This window comes from Neocloeon triangulifer, unplaced genomic scaffold, assembly GCF_031216515.1.
Source record: "Neocloeon triangulifer isolate White Clay Creek 2 clone unplaced genomic scaffold, ASM3121651v1 ptg000016l, whole genome shotgun sequence".
In the NCBI taxonomy this organism is placed as follows: Eukaryota; Metazoa; Arthropoda; class Insecta; order Ephemeroptera; family Baetidae; genus Neocloeon; species Neocloeon triangulifer.
Genome location: NW_026775558.1, coordinates 348,695 through 368,652, shown reverse-complemented (window position 1 = coordinate 368,652; position 19,958 = coordinate 348,695).

Sequence of the window (19,958 nt, the reverse complement as noted above, 5' to 3'; positions counted from 1 at the left end):
GTTGATTTTTATGATCGGATTTAGAATTAAAAATTCAAAATATGAGGTACTTGGTACTTATAAATATTTTTTTTGACTTTCTGAAAAGGTCTAAGTGACACTTATGAAGACCCTACGTTTTCACATTTTTTTCAATGAATTCCAAGTCGTATATTTATTGGTACCTGACGATATATGTCGATTTTTATGATCGGACTTTGAATTAAAAACTCAAAATATGAGGTACTTGGTACTTATAAATATTTTTTTTGACTTTCTGAAAAGGTCTCAGTGACACTTATGAAGACCCTACGTTTTCACATTTTTTTCAATGAATTCCAAGTCGTATATTTATTGGTACCTGACGATATATGTCGATTTTTATGATCGGACTTAGAATTAAAAATTCAAAATATGAGGTACTTGGTACTTATAAATATTTTTTTTGACTTTCTGAAAAGGTCTCAGTGACACTTATGAAGACCCTACGTTTTCACATTTTTTTCAATGAATTCCAAGTCGTATATATTTTGGTACCTGACGATATATGTCGATTTTTATGATCGGACTTAGAATTAAAAATTCAAAATATGAGGTACTTGGTACTTATAAATTTTTTTTTGACTTTCTGAAAAGGTCTCAGTGACACACATGAAGACCCTACGTTTTCACATTTTTTTCAATGAATTCCAAGTCGTATATTTTTTGGTACCTGACGATATATGTTGATTTTTATGATCGGACTTAGAATTAAAAATTCAAAATATGAGGTACTTGGTACTTATAAATATTTTTTTTGACTTTCTGAAAAGGTCTCAGTGACACTTATGAAGACCCTACGTTTTCACATTTTTTTCAATGAATTCCAAGTCGTATATTTATTGGTACCTGACGATATATGTCGATTTTTATGATCGGACTTAGAATTAAAAATTCAAAATATGAGGTACTTGGTACTTATAAATTTTTTTTTGACTTTCTGAAAAGGTCTCAGTGACACACATGAAGACCCTACGTTTTCACATTTTTTTCAATGAATTCCAAGTCGTATATATTTTGGTACCTGACGATATATGTCGATTTTTATGATCGGACTTAGAATTAAAAATTCAAAATATGAGGTACTTGGTACTTATAAATATTTTTTTTGACTTTCTGAAAAGGTCTAAGTGACACTTATGAAGACCCTACGTTTTCACATTTTTTTCAATGAATTCCAAGTCGTATATTTATTGGTACCTGACGATATATGTCGATTTTTATGATCGGACTTTGAATTAAAAATTCAAAATATGAGGTACTTGGTACTTATAAATATTTTTTTTGACTTTCTGAAAAGGTCTCAGTGACACTTATGAAGACCCTACGTTTTCACATTTTTTTCAATGAATTCCAAGTCGTATATTTATTGGTACCTGACGATATATGTCGATTTTTATGATCGGACTTAGAATTAAAAATTCAAAATATGAGGTACTTGGTACTTATAAATATTTTTTTTGACTTTCTGAAAAGGTCTCAGTGACACTTATGAAGACCCTACGTTTTCACATTTTTTTCAATGAATTCCAAGTCGTATATATTTTGGTACCTGACGATATATGTCGATTTTTATGATCGGACTTAGAATTAAAAATTCAAAATATGAGGTACTTGGTACTTATAAATATTTTTTTTGACTTTCTGAAAAGGTCTAAGTGACACTTATGAAGACCCTACGTTTTCACATTTTTTTCAATGAATTCCAAGTCGTATATTTATTGGTACCTGACGATATATGTCGATTTTTATGATCGGACTTTGAATTAAAAATTCAAAATATGAGGTACTTGGTACTTATAAATATTTTTTTTGACTTTCTGAAAAGGTCTCAGTGACACTTATGAAGACCCTACGTTTTCACATTTTTTTCAATGAATTCCAAGTCGTATATTTATTGGTACCTGACGATATATGTCGATTTTTATGATCGGACTTAGAATTAAAAATTCAAAATATGAGGTACTTGGTACTTATAAATATTTTTTTTGACTTTCTGAAAAGGTCTCAGTGACACTTATGAAGACCCTACGTTTTCACATTTTTTTCAATGAATTCCCAGTCGTATATTTTTTGGTACCTGACGATATATGTCGATTTTTATGATCGGACTTAAAATTGAAAATTCAAAATATGAGGTACTTGGTACTTATAAATATTTTTTTTGACTTTCTGAAAAGGTCTCAGTGACACTTATGAAGACCCTACGTTTTCACATTTTTTTCAATGAATTCCAAGTCGTATATTTATTGGTACCTGACGATATATGTCGATTTTTATGATCGGACTTAAAATTGAAAATTCAAAATATGAGGTACTTGGTACTTATAAATATTTTTTTTGACTTTCTGAAAAGGTCTCAGTGACACTTATGAAGACCCTACGTTTTCACATTTTTTTCAATGAATTCCAAGTCGTATATTTATTGGTACCTGACGATATATGTCGATTTTTATGATCGGATTTAGAATTAAAAATTCAAAGTATGAGGTACTTGGTACTTATAAATATTTTTTTTGACTTTCTGAAAAGGTCTCAGTGACACTTATGAAGACCCTACGTTTTCACATTTTTTTCAATGAATTCCCAGTCGTATATTTTTTGGTACCTGACGATATATGTTGATTTTTATGATCGGACTTAGAATTAAAAATTCAAAATATGAGGTACTTGGTACTTATAAATATTTTTTTTGACTTTCTGAAAAGGTCTCAGTGACATTTATGAAGACCCTACGTTTTCACATTTTTTTTTTAATTCCAAGTCGTATATTTATTGGTACCTGACGATATATGTCGATTTTTATGATCGGACTTAGAATTAAAAATTCAAAATATGAGGTACTTGGTACTTATAAATATTTTTTTTGACTTTCTGAAAAGGTCTCAGTGACACTTATGAAGACCCTACGTTTTCACATTTTTTTCAATGAATTCCAAGACGTATATTTATTGGTACCTGACGATATATGTCGATTTTTATGATCGGACTTAGAATTAAAAATTCAAAATATGAGGTACTTGGTACTTATAAATATTATTTTTGACTTTCTGAAAAGGTCTCAGTGACACTTATGAAGACCCTACGTTTTCACATTTTTTTCAATGAATTCCAAGTCGTATATTTATTGGTACCTGACGATATATGTCGATTTTTATGATCAGACTTAGAATTAAAAATTCAAAATATGAGGTACTTGGTACTTATAAATATTTTTTTTGACTTTCTGAAAAGGTCTCAGTGACACTTATGAAGACCCTACGTTTTCACATTTTTTTCAATGAATTCCAAGACGTATATTTATTGGTACCTGACGATATATGTCGATTTTTATGATCGGACTTAGAATTAAAAATTCAAAATATGAGGTACTTGGTACTTATAAATATTATTTTTGACTTTCTGAAAAGGTCTCAGTGACACTTATGAAGACCCTACGTTTTCACATTTTTTTCAATGAATTCCAAGTCGTTTATTTATTGGTACCTGACGATATATGTCGATTTTTATGATCGGACTTAGAATTAAAAATTCAAAATATGAGGTACTTGGTACTTATAAATATTTTTTTTGACTTTCTGAAAAGGTCTCAATGACACTTATGAAGACCCTACGTTTTCACATTTTTTTCAATGAATTCCAAGTCGTATATTTATTGGTACCTGACGATATATGTCGATTTTTATGATCGGACTTAAAATTGAAAATTCAAAATATGAGGTACTTGGTACTTATAAATATTTTTTTTGACTTTCTGAAAAGGTCTCAGTGACACTTATGAAGACCCTACGTTTTCACATTTTTTTCAATGAATTCCAAGTCGTATATTTATTGGTACCTGACGATATATGTCGATTTTTATGATCGGACTTAGAATTAAAAATTCAAAATATGAGGTACTTGGTACTTATAAATATTTTTTTTGACTTTCTGAAAAGGTCTAAGTGACACTTATGAAGACCCTACGTTTTCACATTTTTTTCAATGAATTCCAAGACGTATATTTATTGGTACCTGACGATAAATGTCGATTTTTATGATCGGATTTAGAATTAAAAATTCAAAATATGAGGTACTTGGTACTTATAAATATTTTTTTTGACTTTCTGAAAAGGTCTCAGTGACACTTATGAAGACCCTACGTTTTCACATTTTTTTCAATGAATTCCAAGACGTATATTTATTGGTACCTGACGATATATGTCGATTTTTATGATCGGACTTAGAATTAAAAATTCAAAATATGAGGTACTTGGTACTTATAAATATTATTTTTGACTTTCTGAAAAGGTCTCAGTGACACTTATGAAGACCCTACGTTTTCACATTTTTTTCAATGAATTCCAAGTCGTATATTTATTGGTACCTGACGATATATGTCGATTTTTATGATCAGACTTAGAATTAAAAATTCAAAATATGAGGTACTTGGTACTTATAAATATTTTTTTTGACTTTCTGAAAAGGTCTCAGTGACACTTATGAAGACCCTACGTTTTCACATTTTTTTCAATGAATTCCAAGACGTATATTTATTGGTACCTGACGATATATGTCGATTTTTATGATCGGACTTAGAATTAAAAATTCAAAATATGAGGTACTTGGTACTTATAAATATTATTTTTGACTTTCTGAAAAGGTCTCAGTGACACTTATGAAGACCCTACGTTTTCACATTTTTTTCAATGAATTCCAAGTCGTTTATTTATTGGTACCTGACGATATATGTCGATTTTTATGATCGGACTTAGAATTAAAAATTCAAAATATGAGGTACTTGGTACTTATAAATATTTTTTTTGACTTTCTGAAAAGGTCTCAATGACACTTATGAAGACCCTACGTTTTCACATTTTTTTCAATGAATTCCAAGTCGTATATTTATTGGTACCTGACGATATATGTCGATTTTTATGATCGGACTTAAAATTGAAAATTCAAAATATGAGGTACTTGGTACTTATAAATATTTTTTTTGACTTTCTGAAAAGGTCTCAGTGACACTTATGAAGACCCTACGTTTTCACATTTTTTTCAATGAATTCCAAGTCGTATATTTATTGGTACCTGACGATATATGTCGATTTTTATGATCGGACTTAGAATTAAAAATTCAAAATATGAGGTACTTGGTACTTATAAATATTTTTTTTGACTTTCTGAAAAGGTCTAAGTGACACTTATGAAGACCCTACGTTTTCACATTTTTTTCAATGAATTCCAAGACGTATATTTATTGGTACCTGACGATAAATGTCGATTTTTATGATCGGATTTAGAATTAAAAATTCAAAATATGAGGTACTTGGTACTTATAAATATTTTTTTTGACTTTCTGAAAAGGTCTCAGTGACACTTATGAAGACCCTACGTTTTCACATTTTTTTCAATGAATTCCAAGTCGTATATTTATTGGTACCTGACGATATATGTCGATTTTTATGATCGGACTTAAAATTGAAAATTCAAAATATGAGGTACTTGGTACTTATAAATATTTTTTTTGACTTTCTGAAAAGGTCTCAGTGACACTTATGAAGACCCTACGTTTTCACATTTTTTTCAATGAATTCCAAGTCGTATATTTATTGGTACCTGACGATATATGTCGATTTTTATGATCGGACTTAGAATTAAAAATTCAAAATATGAGGTACTTGGTACTTATAAATTTTTTTTTGACTTTCTGAAAAGGTCTCAGTGACACACATGAAGACCCTACGTTTTCACATTTTTTTCAATGAATTCCAAGTCGTATATTTTTTGGTACCTGACGATATATGTTGATTTTTATGATCGGACTTAGAATTAAAAATTCAAAATATGAGGTACTTGGTACTTATAAATATTTTTTTTGACTTTCTGAAAAGGTCTCAGTGACACTTATGAAGACCCTACGTTTTCACATTTTTTCAATGAATTCCAAGTCGTATATTTATTGGTACCTGACGATATATGTCGATTTTTATGATCGGACTTAAAATTGAAAATTCAAAATATGAGGTACTTGGTACTTATAAATATTTTTTTTGACTTTCTGAAAAGGTCTCAGTGACACTTATGAAGACCCTACGTTTTCACATTTTTTTCAATGAATTTCAAGTCGTATATTTATTGGTACCTGACGATATATGTCGATTTTTATGATCGGACTTAGAATTAAAAATTCAAAATATGAGGTACTTGGTACTTATAAATATTTTTTTTGACTCTCTGAAAAGGTCTCAGTGACACTTATGAAGACCCTACGTTTTCACATTTTTTTCAATGAATTCCAAGTCGTATATATTTTGGTACCTGACGATATATGTCGATTTTTATGATCGGACTTAGAATTAAAAATTCAAAATATGAGGTACTTGGTACTTATAAATATTTTTTTTGACTTTCTGAAAAGGTCTAAGTGACACTTATGAAGACCCTACGTTTTCACATTTTTTTCAATGAATTCCAAGTCGTATATTTATTGGTACCTGACGATATATGTCGATTTTTATGATCGGACTTTGAATTAAAAACTCAAAATATGAGGTACTTGGTACTTATAAATATTTTTTTTGACTTTCTGAAAAGGTCTCAGTGACACTTATGAAGACCCTACGTTTTCACATTTTTTTCAATGAATTCCAAGTCGTATATTTATTGGTACCTGACGATATATGTCGATTTTTATGATCGGACTTAGAATTAAAAATTCAAAATATGAGGTACTTGGTACTTATAAATATTTTTTTTGACTTTCTGAAAAGGTCTCAGTGACACTTATGAAGACCCTACGTTTTCACATTTTTTTCAATGAATTCCAAGTCGTATATATTTTGGTACCTGACGATATATGTCGATTTTTATGATCGGACTTTGAATTAAAAACTCAAAATATGAGGTACTTGGTACTTATAAATATTTTTTTTGACTTTCTGAAAAGGTCTCAGTGACACTTATGAAGACCCTACGTTTTCACATTTTTTTCAATGAATTCCAAGTCGTATATTTATTGGTACCTGACGATATATGTCGATTTTTATGATCGGACTTAGAATTAAAAATTCAAAATATGAGGTACTTGGTACTTATAAATATTATTTTTGACTTTCTGAAAAGGTCTCAGTGACACTTATGAAGACCCTACGTTTTCACATTTTTTTCAATGAATTCCAAGTCGTTTATTTATTGGTACCTGACGATATATGTCGATTTTTATGATCGGACTTAGAATTAAAAATTCAAAATATGAGGTACTTGGTACTTATAAATATTTTTTTTGACTTTCTGAAAAGGTCTCAATGACACTTATGAAGACCCTACGTTTTCACATTTTTTTCAATGAATTCCAAGTCGTATATTTATTGGTACCTGACGATATATGTCGATTTTTATGATCGGACTTAAAATTGAAAATTCAAAATATGAGGTACTTGGTACTTATAAATATTTTTTTTGACTTTCTGAAAAGGTCTCAGTGACACTTATGAAGACCCTACGTTTTCACATTTTTTTCAATGAATTCCAAGTCGTATATTTATTGGTACCTGACGATATATGTCGATTTTTATGATCGGACTTAGAATTAAAAATTCAAAATATGAGGTACTTGGTACTTATAAATATTTTTTTTGACTCTCTGAAAAGGTCTCAGTGACACTTATGAAGACCCTACGTTTTCACATTTTTTTCAATGAATTCCAAGTCGTATATATTTTGGTACCTGACGATATATGTCGATTTTTATGATCGGACTTAGAATTAAAAATTCAAAATATGAGGTACTTGGTACTTATAAATATTTTTTTTGACTTTCTGAAAAGGTCTAAGTGACACTTATGAAGACCCTACGTTTTCACATTTTTTTCAATGAATTCCAAGTCGTATATTTATTGGTACCTGACGATATATGTCGATTTTTATGATCGGACTTTGAATTAAAAACTCAAAATATGAGGTACTTGGTACTTATAAATATTTTTTTTGACTTTCTGAAAAGGTCTCAGTGACACTTATGAAGACCCTACGTTTTCACATTTTTTTCAATGAATTCCAAGTCGTATATTTATTGGTACCTGACGATATATGTCGATTTTTATGATCGGACTTAGAATTAAAAATTCAAAATATGAGGTACTTGGTACTTATAAATATTTTTTTTGACTTTCTGAAAAGGTCTCAGTGACACTTATGAAGACCCTACGTTTTCACATTTTTTTCAATGAATTCCAAGTCGTATATATTTTGGTACCTGACGATATATGTCGATTTTTATGATCGGACTTTGAATTAAAAACTCAAAATATGAGGTACTTGGTACTTATAAATATTTTTTTTGACTTTCTGAAAAGGTCTCAGTGACACTTATGAAGACCCTACGTTTTCACATTTTTTTCAATGAATTCCAAGTCGTATATTTATTGGTACCTGACGATATATGTCGATTTTTATGATCGGACTTAGAATTAAAAATTCAAAATATGAGGTACTTGGTACTTATAAATATTATTTTTGACTTTCTGAAAAGGTCTCAGTGACACTTATGAAGACCCTACGTTTTCACATTTTTTTCAATGAATTCCAAGTCGTTTATTTATTGGTACCTGACGATATATGTCGATTTTTATGATCGGACTTAGAATTAAAAATTCAAAATATGAGGTACTTGGTACTTATAAATATTTTTTTTGACTTTCTGAAAAGGTCTCAATGACACTTATGAAGACCCTACGTTTTCACATTTTTTTCAATGAATTCCAAGTCGTATATTTATTGGTACCTGACGATATATGTCGATTTTTATGATCGGACTTAAAATTGAAAATTCAAAATATGAGGTACTTGGTACTTATAAATATTTTTTTTGACTTTCTGAAAAGGTCTCAGTGACACTTATGAAGACCCTACGTTTTCACATTTTTTTCAATGAATTCCAAGTCGTATATTTATTGGTACCTGACGATATATGTCGATTTTTATGATCGGACTTAGAATTAAAAATTCAAAATATGAGGTACTTGGTACTTATAAATATTTTTTTTGACTTTCTGAAAAGGTCTAAGTGACACTTATGAAGACCCTACGTTTTCACATTTTTTTCAATGAATTCCAAGACGTATATTTATTGGTACCTGACGATAAATGTCGATTTTTATGATCGGATTTAGAATTAAAAATTCAAAATATGAGGTACTTGGTACTTAGAAATATTTTTTTTGACTTTCTGAAAAGGTCTCAGTGACACTTATGAAGACCCTACGTTTTCACATTTTTTTCAATGAATTCCAAGTCGTATATTTATTGGTACCTGACGATATATGTCGATTTTTATGATCGGACTTAAAATTGAAAATTCAAAATATGAGGTACTTGGTACTTATAAATATTTTTTTTGACTTTCTGAAAAGGTCTCAGTGACACTTATGAAGACCCTACGTTTTCACATTTTTTTCAATGAATTCCAAGTCGTATATTTATTGGTACCTGACGATATATGTCGATTTTTATGATCGGACTTAGAATTAAAAATTCAAAATATGAGGTACTTGGTACTTATAAATTTTTTTTTGACTTTCTGAAAAGGTCTCAGTGACACACATGAAGACCCTACGTTTTTACATTTTTTTCAATGAATTCCAAGTCGTATATTTTTTGGTACCTGACGATATATGTTGATTTTTATGATCGGACTTAGAATTAAAAATTCAAAATATGAGGTACTTGGTACTTATAAATATTTTTTTTGACTTTCTGAAAAGGTCTCAGTGACACTTATGAAGACCCTACGTTTTCACATTTTTTCAATGAATTCCAAGTCGTATATTTATTGGTACCTGACGATATATGTCGATTTTTATGATCGGACTTAAAATTGAAAATTCAAAATATGAGGTACTTGGTACTTATAAATATTTTTTTTGACTTTCTGAAAAGGTCTCAGTGACACTTATGAAGACCCTACGTTTTCACATTTTTTTCAATGAATTTCAAGTCGTATATTTATTGGTACCTGACGATATATGTCGATTTTTATGATCGGACTTAGAATTAAAAATTCAAAATATGAGGTACTTGGTACTTATAAATATTTTTTTTGACTTTCTGAAAAGGTCTCAGTGACACTTATGAAGACCCTACGTTTTCACATTTTTTTCAATGAATTCCAAGTCGTATATATTTTGGTACCTGACGATATATGTCGATTTTTATGATCGGACTTAGAATTAAAAATTCAAAATATGAGGTACTTGGTACTTATAAATATTTTTTTTGACTTTCTGAAAAGGTCTAAGTGACACTTATGAAGACCCTACGTTTTCACATTTTTTTCAATGAATTCCAAGTCGTATATTTATTGGTACCTGACGATATATGTCGATTTTTATGATCGGACTTTGAATTAAAAACTCAAAATATGAGGTACTTGGTACTTATAAATATTTTTTTTGACTTTCTGAAAAGGTCTCAGTGACACTTATGAAGACCCTACGTTTTCACATTTTTTTCAATGAATTCCAAGTCGTATATTTATTGGTACCTGACGATATATGTCGATTTTTATGATCGGACTTAGAATTAAAAATTCAAAATATGAGGTACTTGGTACTTATAAATATTTTTTTTGACTTTCTGAAAAGGTCTCAGTGACACTTATGAAGACCCTACGTTTTCACATTTTTTTCAATGAATTCCAAGTCGTATATATTTTGGTACCTGACGATATATGTCGATTTTTATGATCGGACTTTGAATTAAAAACTCAAAATATGAGGTACTTGGTACTTATAAATATTTTTTTTGACTTTCTGAAAAGGTCTCAGTGACACTTATGAAGACCCTACGTTTTCACATTTTTTTCAATGAATTCCAAGTCGTATATTTATTGGTACCTGACGATATATGTCGATTTTTATGATCGGACTTAGAATTAAAAATTCAAAATATGAGGTACTTGGTACTTATAAATATTTTTTTTGACTTTCTGAAAAGGTCTCAGTGACACTTATGAAGACCCTACGTTTTCACATTTTTTTCAATGAATTCCAAGTCGTATATATTTTGGTACCTGACGATATATGTCGATTTTTATGATCGGACTTAGAATTAAAAATTCAAAATATGAGGTACTTGGTACTTATAAATATTTTTTTTGACTTTCTGAAAAGGTCTAAGTGACACTTATGAAGACCCTACGTTTTCACATTTTATTTCAATGAATTCCAAGTCGTATATTTATTGGTACCTGACGATATATGTCGATTTTTATGATCGGACTTAGAATTAAAAATTCAAAGTATGAGGTACTTGGTACTTATAAATATTTTTTTTGACTTTCTGAAAAGGTCTCAGTGACACACATGAAGACCCTACGTTTTCACATTTTTTTCAATGAATTCCAAGTCGTATATTTTTTGGTACCTGACGATATATGTTGATTTTTATGATCGGATTTAGAATTAAAAATTCAAAGTATGAGGTACTTGGTACTTATAAATATTTTTTTTGACTTTCTGAAAAGGTCTCAGTGACACTTATGAAGACCCTACGTTTTCACATTTTTTTCAATGAATTCCCAGTCGTATATTTTTTGGTACCTGACGATATATGTCGATTTTTATGATCGGACTTAAAATTGAAAATTCAAAATATGAGGTACTTGGTACTTATAAATATTTTTTTTGACTTTCTGAAAAGGTCTCAGTGACACTTATGAAGACCCTACGTTTTCACATTTTTTTCAATGAATTCCAAGTCGTATATTTATTGGTACCTGACGATATATGTCGATTTTTATGATCGGACTTAAAATTGAAAATTCAAAATATGAGGTACTTGGTACTTATAAATATTTTTTTTGACTTTCTGAAAAGGTCTCAGTGACACTTATGAAGACCCTACGTTTTCACATTTTTTTCAATGAATTCCAAGTCGTATATTTATTGGTACCTGACGATATATGTCGATTTTTATGATCGGACTTAGAATTAAAAATTCAAAATATGAGGTACTTGGTACTTATAAATTTTTTTTTGACTTTCTGAAAAGGTCTCAGTGACACACATGAAGACCCTACGTTTTCACATTTTTTTCAATGAATTCCAAGTCGTATATTTTTTGGTACCTGACGATATATGTTGATTTTTATGATCGGACTTAGAATTAAAAATTCAAAATATGAGGTACTTGGTACTTATAAATATTTTTTTTGACTTTCTGAAAAGGTCTCAGTGACACTTATGAAGACCCTACGTTTTCACATTTTTTTCAATGAATTCCAAGTCGTATATTTATTGGTACCTGACGATATATGTCGATTTTTATGATCGGACTTAGAATTAAAAATTCAAAATATGAGGTACTTGGTACTTATAAATATTTTTTTTGACTTTCTGAAAAGGTCTAAGTGACACTTATGAAGACCCTACGTTTTCACATTTTTTTCAATGAATTCCAAGACGTATATTTATTGGTACCTGACGATAAATGTCGATTTTTATGATCGGATTTAGAATTAAAAATTCAAAGTATGAGGTACTTGGTACTTATAAATATTTTTTTTGACTTTCTGAAAAGGTCTCAGTGACACTTATGAAGACCCTACGTTTTCACATTTTTTTCAATGAATTCCCAGTCGTATATTTTTTGGTACCTGACGATATATGTTGATTTTTATGATCGGACTTAGAATTAAAAATTCAAAATATGAGGTACTTGGTACTTATAAATATTTTTTTTGACTTTCTGAAAAGGTCTCAGTGACATTTATGAAGACCCTACGTTTTCACATTTTTTTTTTAATTCCAAGTCGTATATTTATTGGTACCTGACGATATATGTCGATTTTTATGATCGGACTTAGAATTAAAAATTCAAAATATGAGGTACTTGGTACTTATAAATATTTTTTTTGACTTTCTGAAAAGGTCTCAGTGACACTTATGAAGACCCTACGTTTTCACATTTTTTTCAATGAATTCCAAGACGTATATTTATTGGTACCTGACGATATATGTCGATTTTTATGATCGGACTTAGAATTAAAAATTCAAAATATGAGGTACTTGGTACTTATAAATATTTTTTTTGACTTTCTGAAAAGGTCTAAGTGACACTTATGAAGACCCTACGTTTTCACATTTTTTTCAATGAATTCCAAGACGTATATTTATTGGTACCTGACGATAAATGTCGATTTTTATGATCGGATTTAGAATTAAAAATTCAAAATATGAGGTACTTGGTACTTATAAATATTTTTTTTGACTTTCTGAAAAGGTCTCAATGACACTTATGAAGACCCTACGTTTTCACATTTTTTTCAATGAATTCCAAGTCGTATATTTATTGGTACCTGACGATATATGTCGATTTTTATGATCGGACTTAAAATTGAAAATTCAAAATATGAGGTACTTGGTACTTATAAATATTTTTTTTGACTTTCTGAAAAGGTCTCAGTGACACTTATGAAGACCCTACGTTTTCACATTTTTTTCAATGAATTCCAAGTCGTATATTTATTGGTACCTGACGATATATGTCGATTTTTATGATCGGACTTAGAATTAAAAATTCAAAATATGAGGTACTTGGTACTTATAAATATTTTTTTTGACTTTCTGAAAAGGTCTAAGTGACACTTATGAAGACCCTACGTTTTCACATTTTATTTCAATGAATTCCAAGTCGTATATTTATTGGTACCTGACGATATATGTCGATTTTTATGATCGGACTTAGAATTAAAAATTCAAAGTATGAGGTACTTGGTACTTATAAATATTTTTTTTGACTTTCTGAAAAGGTCTCAGTGACACACATGAAGACCCTACGTTTTCACATTTTTTTCAATGAATTCCAAGTCGTATATTTTTTGGTACCTGACGATATATGTTGATTTTTATGATCGGATTTAGAATTAAAAATTCAAAGTATGAGGTACTTGGTACTTATAAATATTTTTTTTGACTTTCTGAAAAGGTCTCAGTGACACTTATGAAGACCCTACGTTTTCACATTTTTTTCAATGAATTCCCAGTCGTATATTTTTTGGTACCTGACGATATATGTCGATTTTTATGATCGGACTTAAAATTGAAAATTCAAAATATGAGGTACTTGGTACTTATAAATATTTTTTTTGACTTTCTGAAAAGGTCTCAGTGACACTTATGAAGACCCTACGTTTTCACATTTTTTTCAATGAATTCCAAGTCGTATATTTATTGGTACCTGACGATATATGTCGATTTTTATGATCGGACTTAAAATTGAAAATTCAAAATATGAGGTACTTGGTACTTATAAATATTTTTTTTGACTTTCTGAAAAGGTCTCAGTGACACTTATGAAGACCCTACGTTTTCACATTTTTTTCAATGAATTCCAAGTCGTATATTTATTGGTACCTGACGATATATGTCGATTTTTATGATCGGACTTAGAATTAAAAATTCAAAATATGAGGTACTTGGTACTTATAAATTTTTTTTTGACTTTCTGAAAAGGTCTCAGTGACACACATGAAGACCCTACGTTTTCACATTTTTTTCAATGAATTCCAAGTCGTATATTTTTTGGTACCTGACGATATATGTTGATTTTTATGATCGGACTTAGAATTAAAAATTCAAAATATGAGGTACTTGGTACTTATAAATATTTTTTTTGACTTTCTGAAAAGGTCTCAGTGACACTTATGAAGACCCTACGTTTTCACATTTTTTTCAATGAATTCCAAGTCGTATATTTATTGGTACCTGACGATATATGTCGATTTTTATGATCGGACTTAGAATTAAAAATTCAAAATATGAGGTACTTGGTACTTATAAATATTTTTTTTGACTTTCTGAAAAGGTCTAAGTGACACTTATGAAGACCCTACGTTTTCACATTTTTTTCAATGAATTCCAAGACGTATATTTATTGGTACCTGACGATAAATGTCGATTTTTATGATCGGATTTAGAATTAAAAATTCAAAGTATGAGGTACTTGGTACTTATAAATATTTTTTTTGACTTTCTGAAAAGGTCTCAGTGACACTTATGAAGACCCTACGTTTTCACATTTTTTTCAATGAATTCCCAGTCGTATATTTTTTGGTACCTGACGATATATGTTGATTTTTATGATCGGACTTAGAATTAAAAATTCAAAATATGAGGTACTTGGTACTTATAAATATTTTTTTTGACTTTCTGAAAAGGTCTCAGTGACACTTATGAAGACCCTACGTTTTCACATTTTTTTCAATGAATTCCAAGACGTATATTTATTGGTACCTGACGATATATGTCGATTTTTATGATCGGACTTAGAATTAAAAATTCAAAATATGAGGTACTTGGTACTTATAAATATTTTTTTTGACTTTCTGAAAAGGTCTAAGTGACACTTATGAAGACCCTACGTTTTCACATTTTTTTCAATGAATTCCAAGACGTATATTTATTGGTACCTGACGATAAATGTCGATTTTTATGATCGGATTTAGAATTAAAAATTCAAAATATGAGGTACTTGGTACTTATAAATATTTTTTTTGACTTTCTGAAAAGGTCTCAATGACACTTATGAAGACCCTACGTTTTCACATTTTTTTCAATGAATTCCAAGTCGTATATTTATTGGTACCTGACGATATATGTCGATTTTTATGATCGGACTTAAAATTGAAAATTCAAAATATGAGGTACTTGGTACTTATAAATATTTTTTTTGACTTTCTGAAAAGGTCTCAGTGACACTTATGAAGACCCTACGTTTTCACATTTTTTTCAATGAATTCCAAGTCGTATATTTATTGGTACCTGACGATATATGTCGATTTTTATGATCGGACTTAGAATTAAAAATTCAAAATATGAGGTACTTGGTACTTATAAATATTTTTTTTGACTTTCTGAAAAGGTCTAAGTGACACTTATGAAGACCCTACGTTTTCACATTTTTTTCAATGAATTCCAAGACGTATATTTATTGGTACCTGACGATAAATGTCGATTTTTATGATCGGATTTAGAATTAAAAATTCAAAATATGAGGTACTTGGTACTTATAAATATTTTTTTTGACTTTCTGAAAAGGTCTCAGTGACACTTATGAAGACCCTACGTTTTCACATTTTTTTCAATGAATTCCAAGTCGTAAATTTTTTGGTACCTGACGATATATGTTGATTTTTATGATCGGACTTAGAATTAAAAATTCAAAATATGAGGTACTTGGTACTTATAAATATTTTTTTTGACTTTCTGAAAAGGTCTCAGTGACACTTATGAAGACCCTACGTTTTCACATTTTTTCAATGAATTCCAAGTCGTATATTTATTGGTACCTGACGATATATGTCGATTTTTATGATCGGACTTAAAATTGAAAATTCAAAATATAAGGTACTTGGTACTTATAAATATTTTTTTTGACTTTCTGAAAAGGTCTCAGTGACACTTATGAAGACCCTACGTTTTCACATTTTTTTCAATGAATTCCAAGTCGTATATTTATTGGTACCTGACGATATATGTCGATTTTTATGATCGGACTTAGAATTAAAAATTCAAAATATGAGGTACTTGGTACTTATAAATATTTTTTTTGACTTTCTGAAAAGGTCTCAGTGACACTTATGAAGACCCTACGTTTTCACATTTTTTTCAATGAATTCCAAGTCGTATATATTTTGGTACCTGACGATATATGTCGATTTTTATGATCGGACTTAGAATTAAAAATTCAAAATATGAGGTACTTGGTACTTATAAATATTTTTTTTGACTTTCTGAAAAGGTCTAAGTGACACTTATGAAGACCCTACGTTTTCACATTTTTTTCAATGAATTCCAAGTCGTATATTTATTGGTACCTGACGATATATGTCGATTTTTATGATCGGACTTTGAATTAAAAATTCAAAATATGAGGTACTTGGTACTTATAAATATTTTTTTTGACTTTCTGAAAAGGTCTCAGTGACACTTATGAAGACCCTACGTTTTCACATTTTTTTCAATGAATTCCAAGTCGTATATTTATTGGTACCTGACGATATATGTCGATTTTTATGATCGGACTTAGAATTAAAAATTCAAAATATGAGGTACTTGGTACTTATAAATATTTTTTTTGACTTTCTGAAAAGGTCTCAGTGACACTTATGAAGACCCTACGTTTTCACATTTTTTTCAATGAATTCCAAGTCGTATATTTTTTGGTACCTGACGATATATGTCGATTTTTATGATCGGACTTAAAATTGAAAATTCAAAATATGAGGTACTTGGTACTTATAAATATTTTTTTTGACTTTCTGAAAAGGTCTCAGTGACACTTATGAAGACCCTACGTTTTCACATTTTTTTCAATGAATTCCAAGTCGTATATTTATTGGTACCTGACGATATATGTCGATTTTTATGATCGGACTTAAAATTGAAAATTCAAAATATGAGGTACTTGGTACTTATAAATATTTTTTTTGACTTTCTGAAAAGGTCTCAGTGACACTTATGAAGACCCTACGTTTTCACATTTTTTTCAATGAATTCCAAGTCGTATATTTATTGGTACCTGACGATATATGTCGATTTTTATGATCGGATTTAGAATTAAAAATTCAAAGTATGAGGTACTTGGTACTTATAAATATTTTTTTTGACTTTCTGAAAAGGTCTCAGTGACACTTATGAAGACCCTACGTTTTCACATTTTTTTCAATGAATTCCCAGTCGTATATTTTTTGGTACCTGACGATATATGTTGATTTTTATGATCGGACTTAGAATTAAAAATTCAAAATATGAGGTACTTGGTACTTATAAATATTTTTTTTGACTTTCTGAAAAGGTCTCAGTGACATTTATGAAGACCCTACGTTTTCACATTTTTTTTTTAATTCCAAGTCGTATATTTATTGGTACCTGACGATATATGTCGATTTTTATGATCGGACTTAGAATTAAAAATTCAAAATATGAGGTACTTGGTACTTATAAATATTTTTTTTGACTTTCTGAAAAGGTCTCAGTGACACTTATGAAGACCCTACGTTTTCACATTTTTTTCAATGAATTCCAAGACGTATATTTATTGGTACCTGACGATATATGTCGATTTTTATGATCGGACTTAGAATTAAAAATTCAAAATATGAGGTACTTGGTACTTATAAATATTATTTTTGACTTTCTGAAAAGGTCTCAGTGACACTTATGAAGACCCTACGTTTTCACATTTTTTTCAATGAATTCCAAGTCGTTTATTTATTGGTACCTGACGATATATGTCGATTTTTATGATCGGACTTAGAATTAAAAATTCAAAATATGAGGTACTTGGTACTTATAAATATTTTTTTTGACTTTCTGAAAAGGTCTCAATGACACTTATGAAGACCCTACGTTTTCACATTTTTTTCAATGAATTCCAAGTCGTATATTTATTGGTACCTGACGATATATGTCGATTTTTATGATCGGACTTAAAATTGAAAATTCAAAATATGAGGTACTTGGTACTTATAAATATTTTTTTTGACTTTCTGAAAAGGTCTCAGTGACACTTATGAAGACCCTACGTTTTCACATTTTTTTCAATGAATTCCAAGTCGTATATTTATTGGTACCTGACGATATATGTCGATTTTTATGATCGGACTTAGAATTAAAAATTCAAAATATGAGGTACTTGGTACTTATAAATATTTTTTTTGACTTTCTGAAAAGGTCTAAGTGACACTTATGAAGACCCTACGTTTTCACATTTTTTTCAATGAATTCCAAGACGTATATTTATTGGTACCTGACGATAAATGTCGATTTTTATGATCGGATTTAGAATTAAAAATTCAAAATATGAGGTACTTGGTACTTATAAATATTTTTTTTGACTTTCTGAAAAGGTCTCAGTGACACTTATGAAGACCCTACGTTTTCACATTTTTTTCAATGAATTCCCAGTCGTATATTTTTTGGTACCTGACGATATATGTCGATTTTTATGATCGGACTTAAAATTGAAAATTCAAAATATGAGGTACTTGGTACTTATAAATATTTTTTTTGACTTTCTGAAAAGGTCTCAGTGACACTTATGAAGACCCTACGTTTTCACATTTTTTTCAATGAATTCCAAGTCGTATATTTATTGGTACCTGACGATATATGTCGATTTTTATGATCGGACTTAAAATTGAAAATTCAAAATATGAGGTACTTGGTACTTATAAATATTTTTTTTGACTTTCTGAAAAGGTCTCAGTGACACTTATGAAGACCCTACGTTTTCACATTTTTTTCAATGAATTCCAAGTCGTATATTTATTGGTACCTGACGATATATGTCGATTTTTATGATCGGACTTAGAATTAAAAATTCAAAATATGAGGTACTTGGTACTTATAAATTTTTTTTTGACTTTCTGAAAAGGTCTCAGTGACACACATGAAGACCCTACGTTTTCACATTTTTTTCAATGAATTCCAAGTCGTATATTTTTTGGTACCTGACGATATATGTTGATTTTTATGATCGGACTTAGAATTAAAAATTCAAAATATGAGGTACTTGGTACTTATAAATATTTTTTTTGACTTTCTGAAAAGGTCTCAGTGACACTTATGAAGACCCTACGTTTTCACATTTTTTCAATGAATTCCAAGTCGTATATTTATTGGTACCTGACGATATATGTCGATTTTTATGATCGGACTTAAAATTGAAAATTCAAAATATGAGGTACTTGGTACTTATAAATATTTTTTTTGACTTTCTGAAAAGGTCTCAGTGACACTTATGAAGACCCTACGTTTTCACATTTTTTTCAATGAATTTCAAGTCGTATATTTATTGGTACCTGACGATATATGTCGATTTTTATGATCGGACTTAGAATTAAAAATTCAAAATATGAGGTACTTGGTACTTATAAATATTTTTTTTGACTTTCTGAA